A 17120-nucleotide genomic window follows, 5' to 3' on the forward strand; every position below is an offset into this window, starting at 1 on the left:
ACAAGACCCGGAGTCCGGAGTCTGCAGACCAGATCAAGACCTGGAATGTGGGCTCCAGACCGGACCATAACAAAGGGAGCATGCATCATCTGGGACATGCCCTCTTCTTGTTACTGCCATTGGGGAGGAGGTACAGGAGCCTGAAGGCTCATACTCAGTGATTTAGGAACACCTCCTCTCCCACCATCAAATTCCGGAACAGTCCAACAATGCTACTATATTATTTATTTCTTTAGCAGTATTTTCCAATTTATAAATGTTTACATCTTGGCACTGTACTGCTGCAAAACTACAGATTCCATGTTCTGTCAGTGAATCTGATTCTGTCAACATGATCAAGTTAGGCTGCCACTGTCATATCTGTGCGATGGTTCTTCCAACTGAGACAACACTCCCCAAATAGCTTCTGGGGTACAAATTTGGCGCCCGAGCCACTGGAAGGTGGTCTGTCAGATGTTGCGCTGTCTTGATACTCAGGCTGTGGTTGTGGTAGGACTGAGTGACTTGCTTAACTACTTCAAAGGACACTCAACAGTAGACCACATCCTGATGTGAAAATTTGGTCTCCACAACATATTGTTAATCCCCTCACAAACACTAGTTAAAATTTGTTTGAAGCATGCATTTTCTGACTGAGTTTCTTCCATCTGGTCAGTAACTCTTGGAGGGGCTCTGGGAGGCCACCAAATAAAATGCAGGTAAACGTACTCTACGTATAGTATGGCAAAAGGCTTTCTTGCCCCACCGCGCTGCCTTGGACAATCTCCTCTCAGCTCACAGACCCTTCTTCCATTCCCTTCCCTCCCAGGATGTGCCTGAGGACCACTGACTGATGCTGGAGTGGTCCCACCAGACACTCTGGAGGAGTGACAGATGCCTGCAGCTGACAGCTACTGTTAGGGAGGGCTGAAATCTAGCCTAGGCAGAGTACCACTCCCTACAGGTCACAGGCTGAAACTTGCCACTACTTCAGTGCCTCCACTCATCGCTAACTTGTTTTAGATGCCTGGCGTGAAGGCAGGGCTGCAATTCAAGGGATGCTTTGCCAAGGATAATATCTGGAATGAAGTGAATAAACTGCGATGAGAGAGTGGGTAAAATTGGACATGTTCCCTACGAATGACAAGGTCACGGAATGCTCTGCTTGAAGTATTTACAATAATCACAGGAATTAGCAGGATATGTTAGGAATGATATCTCCTTCCAATGGATAATGCAGTAACATAATTTTAAAATGGGATGAAGCCAGTTGGAAACTAATCCCGAAATTCTTATCTGCAAAATGTGTTGGGAAAATGTAGAATGCCCTTTCCAAAAAGTCTCATGGATCATTTAAATCATTAGAGCAAAATGTAATCACTTTCTTGGGAGTCGTGAAGAAGATGCAGAGGACAATGACGACAGGATTATGTAACCAACACCTCAGTTAACAGAATGACATTCATTCATTTTACTGGCCAATTACAGTGCATAAAATGGATGCCACAGTTGTTTACATAATAGTAACCTCTCCAAAACAGCTCTTTGCACGAAAGCCTTCTGAGAGATGTGAAGCAGAGATCTGCTCAGGAATAAAATTAAAAGCTAACACAGCCAATCCTAGCCCGACCCAGGAGTTCTAGTCATCTAGAGACACAGCCTGGAATAGGCCCTGCTGGCCCTTCTCGATTTAACCCGAGCCTAATCATAACAAACAATTAATCTACTAACTCGGATGTCTTTGGACTGTGGGAGGAAGCCAGAGCACCCAGGGATAACCCCCACATTCCATGGGGAGGACAAACAAACTCCTTATAGAGGATGCCAGGATTGAACTCTGAACTCTGATGTCCCGAACTGTAATAGTGTCAAACTAACCGCTACGCTACTGTACTCCCCCCCACCCTCTCTTTAACCTTTGTGATACTTAATCCAGCCTGTATTGGATGCAAAGGCTCTGGTTAGGTAGCCAGGTTGAAATATATCAAATATAACTGATGCTCTTTTATTTCCTCTTTTTGTTCCCTGTGTAAATTGGGTATCTGAACAAATCAAAATTTAATATTGAGATGCAATGATGTCTAAGTAGTCACTCTTCCACATTCATTGGACAGAAGATTGATATTAGTTTATTATTGTCACATGTAACAATAAGCTTTTGTTTTGCATGCCATTTAAACAGATCATTTCAATCATAAGGTCGTAAAAATAAGAAGGAATATAGTTGTAGAGTCAGGGAAAACGCAGTTCATGTAGACAAATAAAGTGCAATGGCAATGACAGGGTAGATCAAGAGATCAAGAATTCAGGAGCTCATCAAAATATCATAAAGTGATGCCTTTCATCGGTACAAGCTTCAGCAGCATGCAGGCAGCAGACTCATGGTAGCTCTTAAGAAATGCCATTGGGCACAGTACACAAAAGCTTTTACCTCGCAATGATTCAAGTAAAAATGAACTGCTCTTAATGTAGTTACTTCCCTTATCCAGCCGAATTCAAAGCTCCTTAATACAAATTATCTGACAATTGAAAAAAAATCGGCACATTAAATCCACAGTCAATAGGCTAGTTTGCATTAAATCACTTGATGATTCCATCTTCTTTTACACAAAAGTACCTTTCAAATGATCATAGGTTTGTGAATCGAAACAAGATGTTGTTTAGGCCACCTTTATCACTACAGCTCCCTTAGCTGCAGAAAGACTGAGGGAGACAACATTGGGGAAAAGGCTGCAAGTATATGCATTTGAAGTAAAATAATGGTCAGCTTAAAGTACCTTTACATCTGTCATTTTTTTTAAAGAAAAACATCTGCTGCCTCAAAGTCAATGTATTTATAATTCCTTTGCAAGCATGCTTACCCTGCTGATGTCTAGCATCTCGTGTGCCCTCTGCTGTCCTCAGCCACTCTCTTGCTTCCACTGCACTGTGAGATGCAATAGTTGCAGCACCACTCTGCAGTGCTCTCCTCAACCACTGCTGTGTTGACAATAATGCATCCTTGCTCTTAATTTTCAACATTGGCAAATGCAGTGGTGAGAGACTGTAGCTTCACCCACCAACAAAAACTTCTAACTCCATGGCACCCTCTCAAATTAGAAAAAGTCTTGTAGCACTCAACAAAACAGGATAGGGAGGTATAGATGGAGGAGGCTTCAGGAGAGAATGGGGGAACTATTTTGGGGAAACAGCAAACAAGATGCTGGAGGGACCCAGCATCTGTGGAGGGAAATGAGCAGTCGATATTTTAGGTCAAGACCCTTCAAATGGACTGATAAAGGAAGAGAAAGAGGAAGGAGTGAAGCAAGAGCTGTCAAGAAATAGGTGGATCCAGGTGAGAAAAGCAGATAAGCATAGGGAGGAGGGGAGAGTGGAAATGGCATTGATGCTGGGAGATGATGATGGGTGGAGGTGGCAAAGCAGTGCAGGAAGGAAAGTGGAGCATGGTATCACTAAAGGGAGGTGGGAACAGTGCACAAGTGGAGTGGGTGGTGGAGGGGAAAGTAACAGGGTAATGATGGTCTAGGATGGGTGTAGGAAGAACTGGGTAAATCGAGAGGAAAGTGTCAGAGTGTGTGCAGTTTGGGGAGATAAGTAATGCACTCAACCAAGAAAGTGGTGAGCATTCACCACCCCAGACATTATGTCCAATAGGTGGTGAAAGGCTCTGGGGGATCAGGTGAAGACATTTGGCACTAATACTAATCCCTTATCTGTACACAGACATGGTACTTAAGTGTCCAATTAAATCTGAGAGCTTTAGGCAGGAAATAAAGGAAGGACAAGCACAGGATTAGATAGAAAACAATTGAAACAATATTGGGGGGAGAGAGGTATGAAAGCATGTAGACCTTTAACTTGTCTTAGTTTTGACACAGTTCAGTTAACAACCCTGGTAAGTTACATTAGAAATTAAATAGGCACATGAAATCCTCAGTTGCCTATTTCTTATGGACCAGAGACCACAATTTGGATGGAACACTAAGCACTAAATACTTCCAGCATTATTTCCACTGAACACACACTTCACATGTTTCCTTTTGTCTGGGACTGACCTTTCATAAATCTTCTAAAGTCTTTTAAATTGGATTTCCTTTTCATTATTTAAAGGCCTGAACAACAGTAAAGTTAATAAGTGTCCATGTTCTCTCAGTCCCTCTCACTTTAACTGCTCCAACTATTTTATTTAAATGATATTTTGAAAAAAATTTGAAATCTGAAATGTTGCCCTCATCTTCATTTGACATTGACCCACGGAGTGGCTAAACTCACATGATTTCTACTTGTTTGGATTTCTGGGCACAAATTATTTACTAAGGGTTGATATTATGGATTGACTACTTGTTCCCAAAACTGGAAATGTTTGGTCAATGATCTTATTTTTAGGGATCGCTCTCTTCTATCTGAAATGTTAGACTAAGTTCTTGTGGGGAAGGAAATGGATGAGCCTTACTACAAGGTCTATACTCAATGTTTGTAACCACAGTGATGTAGACATCTCACCAGGATACCATCAGGCTTCACAATGCACACATGCCTCATTGTGGTGAGTGTGTATAATGCTAGGTTTTCCCCTCAAAAATCCCCAGGATTACCAGGGCAAAAGTGACAAGGTCAGATTATCAGTAACACACCCCTGCTTTCCTAGGGGTTAAAAAAGAGAGTATTTGTCGTACACCCCCCCCCCACCCGCCCAGGCCCATCTTTTAGTTATGTATCAAAGGAAACTGGTGAGCAAACACACACACACACTTCCAACTGGTACTAAAAGACGTACGGGTTTCATTAGGTGACAAATCAGACACCTCTATGGTCATGGTTCGTACAACCTTTGAATCTCTAACATTACAAACCATCCTTGAATCTCACTAACACCCCATGCACTTTTATACACATAATCAAATCACCCCTTCCTATCACACTCAACCATTCTGTACATACAATAAAAGGTTGCACCAACATACATTCACACATTCCTGACATGTCACACATACTACTCCACTAAGAACAATATCTTTAACAAGATTACCAGTCAGGAGTCTGAAACTTACAATTACAAATGTCCAGCAATTTCCAAGTGGGCACGATTTCCCAGGTTTGCCCCACTGAGATCCCCTGAGCACTGACCCCTGAAAGGTCAGACACGACGGCATTTTAAATCGCATACCCTACCCAGATTAGCCCTGAGCCAGCATTATATATAAAATCAACCGCAACATCGATTGTTCGATGTTAAAATATATCCAGGATTACAAGGATCTTGAATTAGGCATAATATATTTATTTTCTGTACCAAAACAAAATTTGCGATTCGATATATTTGGAAGTGGATTTGGTTGAAGGGGAAAGGATATTTTTACTCTGATATATACTAAAGAACGGAAGATCTTTCAGAAGATAAACATACGCACCTCCATCAGCAGATAAATAACGTCTGTTACCAAGCGACCAGATCTAATTACATGATTGATCAGGTCCACGGGTTGTGCAGTGAAATCCTACACCAACATGTATATAAATGCAGTGCACCCGGTAGATTATCCAAGAACTTGTACAGGCGGATATCGTCACTCGGTCCATTAAACGCACAGAAAATTTAATGTATGTTTTTTTTAAAGCATGGCACTGATACAAATGTCTTAGAAGTAATTATACTACTCCCACACTCATTCATGTTTTCATCCCCGGGAGCTGTGTCTCACCAAACGTTAACGTCCCCATCCGTACCGAACTGTCGCTTTGAAGCGACATTAGTCTTTTATTAAAACGACGGGGGTCAAGACTCCGAGTCCCCCAGCTCCCCCTCGCAATTTCTTACACTATGTGACGGTTTTGAAAACAAAATACTGGTGCGTTCACGAGACAGAGTGCCGAGATTTCTCGGCAGTGTTGGAGAAGTACACAACCCGGTTAAACGCGCCGAAAACCAATACCCCCGCACCGAGTGAATGAGAAGGCATATGGTGGTGGTGGGGGGGGGGGGGGTGACACAGGGATCCGTGCAGGGCAGTCGGAGGCGACAAAGTAACAATAAGCGGAGTCTGGCAGCGTCTACTTTAGGTTTAACCGCGCAGTCCCCCTCCCCACTACTACAATGCACAGCCAGCATTGTAAACAAAACTAAATCTTGCCTTGTGCGGACTAGCCCGTGTTACGCAACGCGAGCCCCCCTCCTGGGTGACCCGATTGAGCGGAGCTGTCAGCCACTGCTTTCTAAGGCAACACCCGGTACTCATATCCCAACCCACCGTAAACAGGGTTCCCCCCACCTGGCACCAGTTTTCAAACACCCTCCCTTCCTTAAACAAGCAAACGGTGCAAATACTGGGGTGGGGAAGCTAAGCACCGACTGAGCCACATCTAGTGCGTACTCCGTTTTTACACACACTTGCAGTTTTCTCAATCAGATCTGTGGGAAAGGCGGCGTTTGTACTACTGTGGGGAAACCAGCCATTTCACGACACACACACACACACACACACACACACCGAGCAACTGAGTGGGAGAAAAGATCCCAGGACGAACATTTTAAAAGACTTACTGCATTGAAATAAAAGGCGGTGATGCTTTTAGAAGGTGGCGCTTCTCGGCAAAGGAAGCGAAGCTTGTACAATTGTGTAGTAATGTCTGTCTTGCAGACAGCTAGCTCTCTTGCTGTCTCCGCTGGCGCGCTCGCGCTCTCTCTCTCTCTCTCTCTCTCTCTCTCTCTCCTCTCTCACTCCCTGTAAGTGCGTGTGTATGTAACAGAAGCCAAATATGGAGCAGTTGGCTGTGTCTGCAATAGCTTAAGGATTCTACTATATGCAAAGGATGCAAGACAACACACATACTGGCGGGCTGCCAGCAGCCCCAGAGATTAATGTGAGCACATAGCTGTAGAGAACCGGAGCTAGAGGAAAATATGTAAATTAGTATTTTGCAACCGAGTGCTGTTCAAGCCACTGGAGAGAAATGTTGGGAGATAGTACATTGTTCCGCGCTCCAGCACAGAGGCTAAACTTGTAAAAGTCACGTGTACCGTACAACCAAGGAGACGTTTAAAATCCAGTTGAGTAATCTGGACCGGGCAGTGCGGTAGGACGCATTGGTAACAATAGCGCAGATTGTAAACTGCCAACTAATTTAACCCATCCGTTGCAAGAGCTTATTGCGCTGAACTCGAAAAACAAAGTTAGTGAAATTATATAATAAATAGAAATAATGATAGTATGTTACCAAGAGTAACATTTTAATATAAATATAAACACGTATCATATAATACATTCATTGTTCTTTTCTAGGTCACGTTGCTTGTCATCTTTAGGGTTAATATTCCTGCAATGTGCAGCTGGGAGTAAAGTTGCAAAGTCCTAACGTATAAATATGCAGCGTGTCTTCCTTGCAGGTCCTTCAGCTCACACACATCTCAATCTCTAACTGCCTTAAAGGTCACACACACACACACCTCTTTCAATGGGCGCGATGTTTCATCTCCCTGAAGAAGCCAGGCATCACAAGTTCCACCTCCTTTTCTCAACCCTCAGTACTAGCAACCCCCTTTTTAAACTGAATAAGCATGATTATATATCTATGATGAAAGATCTTCCACCTAAAATATTAATTATATTTCTCTCCCCGCAGATGCTGTCTGACCTGCTGAGTATTTCCAACATTTTCTGCTTTTATTCCAGACTTCCACCGCCTTTTGCTTTCTGATGTAGGTGTTTCGTATCTGTTAGAATATTGTTTAAATGAAAAGGGATCCGCTGGAACAATTTTGCCGGAATTTCCCTAGCTACAGAAAGGCTCTGCTACTTTTTTTTCCGAGGGTAACATAATGAGCTCGAGACCTCTGGCTGGAACCTCAGTCACTCGCTGACTTCTGATTGGTCAGGGATGATGTAATGTTTCAATGCAGTATAAACTTCACACACCGGGGCTGCTGCAGTATGGTTGTCCTTTACAACCAAGTGTTGGCTTCGCTACCACAGTTGTTTTTTTTCAACGAGGCTATTTTAATATGGGTGAAGTTAAGGCTTACAGTTCACTGCAAATCACAACGTCCCAATGTATCTCTGTGGGTTAGAATTGTTTTGTAAGTTCAGTTGTTTCGGTAGTGTTATAAAAATAATTTGCCTTTTTTTCTATTTTCAAGAATAAATACACTCTCAAAGGCCATGGGCTCTAAAAGCCTAATGCGTAGATTTATGACTGTAAAACTGTATGAAACTTATTAAAGGAACCTGTCCATTGTGTAATTAGGAATGCTGCTGTCATTTCAAATAATGTTCTTAAACAGGAGTGTTACGTCATAATTTAATGAACTGAGGAACAATAAAATAGGCATGAATGTATTAGTTCCCTGTAATCATCTGCTGTAACTTGAGAAGCACGTCCTCAGTCGCTTAACCCACTGAGATCCACAAGGTTACCAAGTGTAATATTCTGATGCAATTCTCAAATGCCAACTGGTTCAGGAAATAAAATACAGAGCAAGGAATTAGCTTAGTCATGGCTGTCTTTAATGACAACACAGGGAGCTAATTTAGCTAATTTTCCAGGAGTTAGCTACCAACAATTACAGAGCAGGCCAACTATTCTAAAGGCCTGACTCTAAAGAGGGGAGGGAATTGGGGTGAACAGTGGGCGGCAAACCATCTTGACCTCGGCAACATGAACTTAAATACTTTACCTCTTCTCCAAGGTTACTACCAGCAGGAGGAAGCGAGACCTGTTCAGGCTGAGGGTAGCCAAGTATATTGGAAGCAAATGGCAAATAGCGGGAGGTTGATAGAGTAACCCCAGCTGTCAGGTTTATTAATTGTGATAGAGGTGAAAGGGAAGCTTGGACCAAGGCAGACTCAAACTATTCTTGCTGGACCCAGTGAAAGGTTCCTGGCTTTCTGCCCTGAGCCTTATCCTTTAGATCCCTCCTAGTCCCTGTTACTTCTGTGTTGAAGTATTCTAGACTACAAACACTTCCCTCTTCAGGCTGAAGCTTGATTACGTCATCCTCAGATCTTCTCTGTCTTGCATTCTACTACACAGAAGAGGGCTATTCGGCCCATTGAATGCATGCTGGCTCATAGCAGCACAACCCCATTAGTTCCTTCTACTTTTCTTTATTTCTCTGTAGTCCTATCAGTTACACTCTATGGCCACTTTATTAGATGTACCATTATTAGCCAACCATGGTGCAGTAATTCAATGCATGAAAGCATCCAGACATGGTCAAGAGGTTCAGTTTCTTACAATGGGAATACACGTGTATCAGAGGAAAGCTTCTCATATCCCCAGATGGAAATTTTATAAGGCAAATTGGGATGTACTTGTAGAGCACACTTGATGGGCCAAATGGCCTATTTCTGCTCTTATATCTTATGTATTTGATGATTTATGCAAAAGTAGAGTTGCTGATCATTTGGTTTTGGAGGATATCACGTTGAGCAATACCCTGTGCTCTGAGCTCAACTCAACAGCTGAGGAATCAATTCCCAGTTTGTTGGGAGATAATAAAAGGAGAGCTGTTCCCTGGTGAACAAATGAATGTAAAAGAGCTGAGGAGGTGTGGAGTAAAGCTTTAGGAAACTTAGACAGTGTTACTCCGATTCATCTTTCACACGATATAAAAGAGCTCAAGCTTTAATAGTGAGAAGTGAGAAGGGCAAAGAAAATGTATTGGAGGATGTAGTGTGATAGCATTGGGAAAGAGATCCAGGGAGAGGAAGTTTGGGGTGTGATACAGAAAATGGGGGGAGGGGGAAGTTAGATGAATTACCGGTTTTGTATATTGGGGTAAAGGTTGCAGTTACTGATTCTGACAAAGCAGAGTTATTAGCAAAAACATATGTCAGTGCACATAGTTCAGCCAATTTAAGCAAAGAAGAGAGGTCTTATAGAGAAACAGTTCTGGCAAGCAATCCTCAGATTGCTGAGAAAAATGTATGTTCAGTTCCTGCTTGGATGTCAAATTTACACTGCCTGAACTTCAAAGGGCTAATAATAGTGCTGGTCAGACACCACCTGGGAAAGATGAAATTTGTCATAATATGTTTACATGGTTATTGGATTCTAAACTTAGTTGGTTTTGAAATTCTTTAGTACAATATGGGTTGAAGGGGAACTTCCTGCTTCCAGAAAATGAGCGATTATTATCCCTATATTGAAATCTGTTTGGGATCAATCAGATCCTTCCAGTTATTGGCATGTTTTGCTAACTTCACATGGATGTATGATAATGGAATGAATGGTTACAGCATGGATTTCTTATTTTGCAGAAAATTAGCTGTATACTAATCTAGATTTTGTAAAGACAGAATGACCATGGATTTAGTGTTAAGTTTGGAATCTGATAATCGTAAGGCCCAAGATAATAATGAATCAGTGGTAGCAGTTTTCTTTGATGTGAAGAGAGCTTTTGATATGTTATGGATACAAGGATTGCTGTTTAAACCGGAAAAGATGGGAATAGGTGGGAGAATGTTCAATTGGATTCAAGATCTTTTATGTGATAGGAAGATACAAGTTAGGGTGGGAACAGCATTCTCTAAGGAATAAGAGATAGAGAATGGGATTCCACAGGGAATTGTGTTCATCCCACTCCTTTTTAATATTATGATTAATGATATTTTCTTTAATGTATGATCAGACATTTCTGAATTGTTATATACTGATGATGGTGCAATGTAGAAGAGAGGCAGGAATATAATTAGATAGTCAGGAAAATGCAGACAGCTATTAATGAAGTACAGGAATGGGTACATTGGTGGGGGTTTAAATTCTCTGTTGCAAAGACACAAATCATTTGTCTTTCCTAAAAAGAACATTACACCCACAATTGATCTCAGGTTAATATACACAGGTGCCTAGTTGGGTGTGATCACTTAAGAGGTCACTTAAACAAATGTAAATTGTTTTAATCAGATTTACCTTTAATTATGGATGTGTTGCTTATGGTCAGCCTCACCAGTCGTCTTAAAGCCCCTAGATAAAGTTCAAGCTCAAGCATTATGTTGTGCTGTGATGAAATCCCCATTTTTGGCATTACTGTTAGGAATGGGTGAAGCACCTTTACATTTACACAGTTACAGTCAGCAATGATTTCTTGGGCTAACGTAAGAGGACGTAAAGTTGGTCATCCAATATTGGCAACTTTGTAGAGTATCTGGAGCACTGTATTTATAAGGTCTTCAGTTCTGGGTGATGGGAAATGAATGGGCAGAAAATCTTGGTTGTTTAATGTGGTATTTAATTCCAGTATACTTTCTGTTACTTCTCCATGGTTTTTACCCTTTGCCTGTGGTTGGTCAAGTAAAGATCAAGATGAAGAATAGTGGTATATCAGTGGCACAGGAAGTTCAGCAATATATGCATGGCAGATATTATGGATTCGTACGTATCTACACAGACAGTTCAAAAGATCTATCAGGTTTATAACAGGTTTTTAGGTGTTTGTGTTTATGTTCCAAAGTTCCAGGTGACAATTAAGATTATCGGGCAAAGTATCAGTATTCACTTCTGAGTTGGTTGCTATCATTTTTGCCTTGGAATATGGTGAAGAAGTGTGCCCTGATTGTGTACTTCTGTGTTCTAATTCATTCTTGGTGCTGACATCTAATAAAACATGTACTTCAAATTGTAGACCAGACATTCTTCTTGAGATTGGAGAAATCTGTTGAGGCTGCAGGGTCTAGGCCTGTGCATCCATTTCTTATGGGTTCCCGCCCATGCTGGGGTTGAAGGTGACAGACATTGTAGCGAAGTAATCAATTAAAATTAAGGATATAAATGTGATGGTGTCTTTGCATAAGAGGGAGGTGAAAGCCATAATTAAAAGGCCCATTCCATTCTTCTGACAACAAAGCTGGGATAAGGAATGGAAAGGGCTGCATTTAAATAAAATTCAGAGGATGGTGGGAACTCAACTGGGAGGTGAATACAGAAGGAGGGAAGAAGTCATACTTAAAGGTTAATGTATTAGACATACTAGGTTGAATAATTCACTGTTCGGAATTAATATGCGTAATACGGACTGCACTTGTTGAGAAACAGTGCAGCATATATCGTTTGAGTGCAGTTACCATGAGGTGCAAATTAAACATCTAATTGCTAAATTGAGATCTTTGGGACAGACACAGTTTAACATGGAAAGTTTGTTAGAATATCACTGCCATCATAATGTATATAAGTGTGTATTTGACTTTCTGATAAGCGTTAGCCTTATATCATTTGAGTTTTTTGGGGAGGTGGAGTTTAGTGGGTATACTTGCTATCTCTTTGCTCCACATTCCAACTCAGTCGATGTAGTAACACATCTTATGTTGGTCTACTGACTGCCATTAAACTTTACAAGAAGAAAAGGTTCAGTTCAGATCAAACATCAGAATGGGGAAGAAGAGTGATCGAAGTGACTTTGACCATGGAATGAATGTTGGTGCCAGATGGGGTGGTTTGAGTATCTCAGACAGTGCTGATCTCCTGGGATTTTCACACACAACGGTTTCTAGAGTTTACAGAGCACCTTGCAAAAAACAAAAAATAAATCCAGTGAGCAGCAGTTCTGTGGGTGAAAGCACCTTGTTAATGAGAGAGGTCAGAGGAAAATGGCTAGACTGTGGCAAGAGGACAGGAAGGCAACAGTAATTTAAATAATAACATGTTCCAGCAGGGGTGTGCAGAAGAGCACCCCTGAATGCCCAACACGTCAAACCTTGAAGTGGATGGGCTACAGCAGCAGAAGACCGCAGGCATACATTCAGTGGCCACTTTATTAGGTATCTCCTGTACCTAATAAAATGGACACTGAGTGTATTTTAAAACCATGTCCCATGTTTTTCACATGCTGCTTAGGGAAATATATCGTTCTGACTAAACCCTTCATAATTTTTTAGACCTCAGTTGAACCTCCTCAGTTCCAGAACAAACAGTCCCAGCTTACTTAATCTCTTCCCATGGCTGCAATTTTCCAGTCACCCACCATTTTGACTTTTTAAAACAAGACAGTGTTCCTCCACCATTACTGGGCCTATATCCTGGAACTTCCTATCCAACAACAATGTGAGGAGATCTTCAGCAGAAATAAGGCAGCTGCTCAAGAACCTCTCAAAAGCTATTAGGGTTAGGCAACACATGCCAGTATTGCCTACAAAGTTCACGTTCCTAAATTATCCATTAACTTAACTGGCAAGTTCTGTGCAGGTTAGGCTGTCCTCTTGCCTGATGCCCCATTTGTATTGCCTGGGTTTGTCGCAAAATGCCCCTGAATAATTGAAGTTCTTACTCCATTAATCTGCATAAATCAAAATTATTGATTATTATTAGGATCTACGAATAAGACAAAGCACTAAAATATACTGTCCCTAAGCACCAGGGCTATTGAATTTCAATTGTACAAATCAACAAATAAATGGCTCAATAGATTCCAGGTCTGTAGGGTAGAAGAACAAGTCCAGAGCTACAGATTGATACACTTCAATTAAAATCTATTTATTTATTTAGTTATCTATCTGCCTATTTGTTTATTTATTTACTTATTGAGATACTGTATAGAGTAGGCCCTTCTGGCTCTTCGAACCGCCTGCCTAGCAACCCCGATTTAACGCTAGCCTAATCACAGGACAATTTACAATGATCAATTAGCCTATATATATTGTAAAAGTTTGTCACACAGTTCAATTTTCAATGTCCTGGCACATTACTTAACATTCTTAACATACAACAGAAATGTACAGGGTCAGGCCCTTTCAGTCCCCTCTGTCTATTTGAAACTCATCCTCTACCCGCCCATTCCCTGCTTGTAGATGGATTTATTTAAATACCCTTTAAATATTGCCATTGAATCTGCGTCCACCACTTCCCTGGCAGTATGTCCAGGCACCTGCACTCTCTGTTACAACAAAACTTGCCTTGAAAATCTCCTTTAAACTTCCCCCTTCTCATCTTAAATTTGTGCCTTCTGAGCTTCGGCGCTTGCAGCCTGGAAAAAAGACTGTGTTGTCTCTCAGCTCCTGTGATGAAGGGTTGTTTCTAAACTTGAGCGCTGTCTGTGCAGAGCTCACAGAGCAAATAATAATAAATGCGGTGAGCACTGTAAAAATGACAAAGTACAGTTGTGCATATTGAGGTGGACTGAAACAAAATGTTAAAGGGACAACAAAACTGATGTGGAATAATAATGGAAGAGGTGGAATTAAGGGTTCAGGGGAATTAAGGGGAATTAAAGTGGCAGCAAGATTTCCTCAAGGTGATTCAGCTTTGTCCCAAATCTAGGTTGATTGGATAATTGTCCCAGATATAGATGGATGGCAGGATAGCTGTTGGAAATATGAAAGAAAATAATTTAGAGTGAGGTAAATGGTGTAATAGAAATCCACCCCCTCCCTTTTTGACCATAAGACCATAAGACATGATTGCAGAAATATGCCATTTGTCCCAATGAGTCTTCTCTGCCATCCCAGCATGGATAATTTATTATCCCTCCAAACCCCATTCTCCTGCCTTGTCCCTGTAACCTTTGTTGACCTGACTAATCAAGAATCTATCAATCTCAGCTTTAACCTCAGCTTTTTTGGCCTCCACAGTTGTCTATGGCATTGAATTCCACAAATTCACCCCCCTCTGGCTAAAGAAATTCCTCCTCATCTCTGTTCTAAAGGGATGTACCTCTATTCTGAGGCTGTCCCCTCTGGTCCTACTATAGGAAACATCCTCTCCACATCCAGTCTATCTAGGGCTTTCAATATTCAATGGGTTTCAATGAAGGTTCTCCCTTCCTTCTTCAAAACACAGGTCCAGGGCCATCAAACGCTCCTCATATGTTAACCCTTTCAATCCTGGAATCATTCTCATGTACCTCCTCTGGACCCTTTCGACTTGCAGTACATTTTTTCTTACATAATGAAGCCAAAACTGTTCACAATACGCCAAGTGAAGTCTGACCAATGCCTTAGAAAGCCTCAGCATTACATCCTAGCTTTTATATTCTAGTCCTTTTGAAATGCCTACTTTACCACCAACTCAACCTGCAAGTTAATCTTTAAGGCATCCTGGACAAGGACTTCCAAGTCTCTTTGCACTTTTCATACTGGTATGAATATGAAACAAAATAACGATAATCATAAACTTTTACCAATTATGATGTGACACAACACAATCCTCACAAATATCCAAAGAAAAGTTATCAGACTTATGCTTTGGGATGTATTAATCCTTGGCACATGAGGGTCATGGGAACCTACTTACCAGAAGGCTTGATACCACTGAGGAGTTGACAGGAGGGGCTTACTTTTAACAATCACCTTGAGCAATTGTATTCATACACCAATTCAGATGTATTTTGTGATAGAATGTTTTATCATACTCCTGCTGAATATTGCATAAGCATTCATTAACCATTCATAATACAATTTTGTATCATCATCCATTATAAAACTCTGCAAAGAAAATGGCAGTACTTTAAGAGTTAAGCAATAGGTTGCTTTGACCTGCGCAGAAACCTAGTTGTGTGTTCCCAGAACTCTTGCTCTGTGGGGACCAGTGCCAAAAGCTTATTTTAATGTAGAAGATTGATTCGTTTTTGTGATCCTGTGTAGTAATCTACTCAAAATGCAACCATAACAGCTTCTTGTGTTTATTTTAACATTGCAGCAGTCAGGTATGTCCATAACTTTGTTGTATTTTGTCTCCAAGATAAGGGCTCTCCCTTTGGCATGCTGCCAGAGCAAATTCACAGACTCCCACAATTCCCGGCCGTAAATCAACTTCTCATTGAATTCCCTGGCCAGCTGCACCTCAAACAAATCAAATGGTAGAATTATCTGCTGCTAGATAGCTCTCTTACATTAAAGAAATACAGATTACAATACTTTAAAATGATTGCAACACTGGCAGTATAAACTAATATACCAAAATATATTTTACTCAGAGAAAAGGAACAATTGTATAAGGTGCATGTTGAGGTAAAATGATACTTTCTACATAGTTAGCCATGAGAAAGAAAAATAATTTGGAATGAAGCAATACTAAATTTCTGTTGCCTTTGTTTAAGTGCACACAGGTTCATCTATTGCTGACCATTGTGCGCGTTTCTGTATGGCAGGAAAGGCTTTTGGCAATCCAATGGGAAGGATGGTCACATTACTTGTATAGGGCTGTAGGAATGCACCAACATGTTGCCAAACGTGTTAACTGAAACACTGTCCCTAATAAAACTTGGGAGGAAGTTTGGAAGAAGTTCCACAACCAGAATGAGGCCAGGATATAATCCTTTTTTTAATACAGGGGTGAGGTTTATCTATTGGAATGCTCTTAATTGTGGTGCATAAGGTAGTTTGATATTTTATTTTGCAACATTGTTGAAATACTTAAAGTCTAAAGGAGCACTAAAGAAAAGGAACATCCCAGAAGACATTTGAAATACCTGAGCAGTGCACCACAGAGCTTGTGAGAAGAGCAATGATCCCACATGTACCAAGTTCCACCTGGACAAAACTCTTGGCATCTGTGTCTTGTTGCCATTCTAGGTCTACTAGTTTGTGACCCTCATTAGCATCCTGCTCGTCAAAGCACTGAATTCTAAGTTCACAATATTATTTACACAGAACACCTTACAAGCTATGGACTTTATCAAATAGTACGCCAGAGCAGTGGGGATGCAGTTGCTGTGAAGAGTTATGGAAAGCATGGTTGAACAGATGAGCCTAGAGAAGATATCTGGTGTTGAAAGAGAAACCGTGAGTTATGGTGGTGAAGAAGGAAGAGTTCCAGAGAGTCCTCCCAATGAAAAGGAAAGACTGAAATGGACAGAAGGTTGAAAATGGAGATAAAACAGTGCACACAAATTACAGGAATCTGCAATGGAGATGATGTCCATAGTGTGTATGGAAAAGTGTGAATTTGGTAACATTTCAAGTATGCATACGACAGAATTGGATGTAGAATTTGCAACCCAAAAAGATGTATTTCATACAGTTAAGTATATAATCAACAATCAGACATGTGTTGAAGCAAGAATACCTAATCTTGGCAGGTGTTAGAAACATAAAAACATAGAAAATCTGCAGCACATTACTGGCCACATTAACCTACCCTAGAAGCTGTCTAGAATTTCCCTACTTCATAGCCCTCTATTTTTCTAAGTTCCATATACCTATCTAAGAGTCTCT

The 17120-nt window shown here is 41.1% G+C and overlaps 1 protein-coding gene across 5 annotated transcripts in view; it reads right to left on the reverse strand.

The window, feature by feature from the left end:
- Window positions 1–6679, reverse strand: part of atxn1a (ataxin 1a) — a 309041-nt gene extending 302362 nt beyond the window's left edge. For all 5 annotated transcript variants that reach the window (XM_059945541.1, XM_059945547.1, XM_059945537.1 and 2 more), the window contains exon 1: window positions 6521–6679. The gene's annotated coding sequence lies outside the window, so the exon portion shown is untranslated. The remainder of the gene's footprint in view (window positions 1–6520) is intronic.
- Window positions 6680–17120: the final 10441 nt, after the last annotated feature.

Source organism: Hypanus sabinus, chromosome 20 (assembly GCF_030144855.1).
Source record: "Hypanus sabinus isolate sHypSab1 chromosome 20, sHypSab1.hap1, whole genome shotgun sequence".
Lineage (NCBI taxonomy): Eukaryota > Metazoa > Chordata > Chondrichthyes > Myliobatiformes > Dasyatidae > Hypanus > Hypanus sabinus.